At 40.5% G+C, this 2,500-nt stretch overlaps 5 non-coding genes across 5 annotated transcripts; all 5 read right to left on the reverse strand.

Annotated features, from left to right (window-relative positions):
* Positions 1-324: 324 nt before the first annotated feature.
* Positions 325-443, reverse strand: LOC132135011 (5S ribosomal RNA). Its single transcript, XR_009429977.1, has one exon. It is a non-coding gene; the product is annotated as a 5S ribosomal RNA (ribosomal RNA).
* A 374-nt stretch (positions 444-817) lies between these two features.
* Positions 818-936, reverse strand: LOC132135420 (5S ribosomal RNA). The gene has a single exon (XR_009430365.1). It is a non-coding gene; the product is annotated as a 5S ribosomal RNA (ribosomal RNA).
* An 84-nt stretch (positions 937-1,020) lies between these two features.
* LOC132135501 (5S ribosomal RNA) lies at positions 1,021-1,139 on the reverse strand. Its single transcript, XR_009430442.1, has one exon. It is a non-coding gene; the product is annotated as a 5S ribosomal RNA (ribosomal RNA).
* Positions 1,140-1,592: 453 nt separating this feature from the next.
* On the reverse strand, positions 1,593-1,711 carry LOC132136182 (5S ribosomal RNA). The gene has a single exon (XR_009431082.1). It is a non-coding gene; the product is annotated as a 5S ribosomal RNA (ribosomal RNA).
* An 84-nt stretch (positions 1,712-1,795) lies between these two features.
* On the reverse strand, positions 1,796-1,914 carry LOC132135318 (5S ribosomal RNA). The gene has a single exon (XR_009430268.1). It is a non-coding gene; the product is annotated as a 5S ribosomal RNA (ribosomal RNA).
* Between the last annotated feature and the right edge of the window lie 586 nt (positions 1,915-2,500).

Consider the following 2,500-nt stretch of genomic DNA (forward strand, 5'->3'; position numbering starts at 1 on the left):
GTGAAAAGTTCCAAAAGTACTAACCAGGCCCAAACCTGTTTCAGTTTTATAAGACTGGGCATTGACTCTTTTTTTTTTTTTTTTTTTTGCTAGATTATTAGACAATTAGTGAAAAGTTCCAAAACTACTAAACAGGCCCAAACCTGTTTCGGTTTTCTAAGACTGGGCATTGACTCTTTTTTTTTTTTTTTTTTTTTTATTTATGCAAAACTCTTAGATAATTACTGAAAAATTCCAAAAGTACTAGGCTGCAAAGAGAGGGCTATTTAAAGATCAGCCACTATAACCGCCAGTGCATTATATAAGTAGAGAAGGAAACCTAAAAGCTTACAGCACCTGGTATTCCCAGGCGGTCTCCCATCCAAGTACTAACCAGGCCCAAACCTGCTTAGCTTCCGAGATCAGACGAGATCGGGCATAGCCAGGCTGGTATGGCCGTAAGCGAAGGAGGCTGCAAAGAGAGGGCTATTTAAAGATCAGCCACTATAATCGGTATTTCCAAGCAGTCTCCCATCCAAGTACTAACTGGGCCCAAACCTGCTTAGATTCTGAGATTGGGCATTGACTCTTTATTTATTTAATTTTTTTTTTTGCAAATTTATTACATAATTACTGAAAATTTCCAAAAGTACTAACCTGGCCCAAACCTGTTTCGGTTTTCTAAGACTGGGCATTGACTCTTTTTTTTTTAATTTATGCAAAACTATTAGATAATTACTGAAAAATTCCAAAAGTACTAGGCTGCCAAGAGAGGGCTATTAAAAGATCAGCGACTATAACCGCCAGTGCATTATATAAGTAGAGAAGGAAACCTAAAAGCTTACAGCACCTGGTATTCCCAGGCGGTCTCCCTTCCAAGTACTAACCAGGCCCAAACCTGCTTAGCTTCCGAGATCAGACGAGATCGGGCATAGCCAGGCTGGTATGGCCGTAAGCGAAGGAGCCTGCAAAGAGAGGGCTATTTAAAGATCAGCCACTATAACTGCCAGTGCATTATATAAGTAGAGAAGGAAACCTAAAAGCTTACAGCACCTGGTATTCCCAGGCGGTCTCCCATTCAAGTACTAACCAGGCCCAAACCTGCTTAGCTTCCGAGATCAGACGAGATCGGGCATAGCCAGGCTGGTATGGCCATAAGCGAAGGAGCCTGCAAAGAGAGGGCTATTTAAAGATCAGCCACTATAATCGGTATTTCCAGGCAGTCTCCCATCCAAGTACTAACTGGGCCCAAACCTGCTTAGATTCTGAGATTGGGCATTGACTCTTTATTTATTTAATTTTTTTTTTGCAAATTTATTACATAATTACTGAAAATTTCCAAAAGTACTAACCTGGCCCAAACCTGTTTCGGTTTTCTAAGACTGGGCATTGACTCTTTTTTTTTTTTTTTTTTTGCAAGATTATTAGACAATTAGTGAAAAGTTCCAAAAGTACTAACCAGGCCCAAACCTGCTTAGCTTCCGAGATCAGACGAGATCGGGCATAGCCAGGCTGGTATGGCCGTAAGCGAAGGAGGCTGCAAAGAGAGGGCTATTTAAAGATCAGCCACTATAACTGCCAGTGCATTGTATAAGTAGAGAAGGAAACCTAAAAGCTTACAGCACCTGGTATTCCCAGGCGGTCTCGCTTCCAAGTACTAACCAGGCCCAAACCTGCTTAGCTTCCGAGATCAGACGAGATCGGGCATAGCCAGGCTGGTATGGCCGTAAGCGAAGGAGTCTGCAAAGAGAGGTCTATTTAAAGATCAGCCATTATAACTGCCAGTGCATTATATAAGTAGAGAAGGAAACCTAAAAGCTTACAGCACCTGGTATTCCCAGGCGGTCTCCCATTCAAGTACTAACCAGGCCCAAACCTGCTTAGCTTCCGAGATCAGACGAGATCGGGCATTGCCAGGCTGGTATGGCCATAAGCGAAGGAGGCTGCAAAGAGAGGGCTATTTAAAGATCAGCCACTATAATCGGTATTTCCAGGCAGTCTCCCATCCAAGTACTAACTGGGCCCAAACCTGCTTAGATTCTGAGATTGGGCATTGACTCTTTATTTATTTAATTTTTTTTTTGCTAGATTATTAGACAATTACTGAAAATTTCCAAAAGTACTAACCTGGCCCAAACCTGTTTCGGTTTTCTAAGACTGGGCATTGACTCTTTTTTTTTTTTTTTTTTTTTGTTGCTAGATTATTAGACAATTAGTGAAAAGTTCCAAAAGTACTAACCAGGCCCAAACCTGTTTCGGTTTTCTAAGACTGGGCATTGACTCTTTTTTATTTATTTATGCAAAACTATTAGATAATTACTGAAAAATTCCAAAAGTACTAACCTGGCCCAAACCTGTTTCGGTTTTCTAAGACTGGGCATTGACTCTTTTTTTTTTTTTTTTTTTGCAAGATTATTAGGCAATTAGTGAAAAGTTCCAAAAGTACTAACCAGGCCCAAACCTGTTTCAGTTTTATAAGACTGGGCATTGACTCTTTTTTTTTTTTTTTTTTTTGCTAGAT

The sequence above is a fragment of the Carassius carassius genome, unplaced genomic scaffold, assembly GCF_963082965.1.
Source record: "Carassius carassius unplaced genomic scaffold, fCarCar2.1 SCAFFOLD_60, whole genome shotgun sequence".
In the NCBI taxonomy this organism is placed as follows: Eukaryota; Metazoa; Chordata; class Actinopteri; order Cypriniformes; family Cyprinidae; genus Carassius; species Carassius carassius.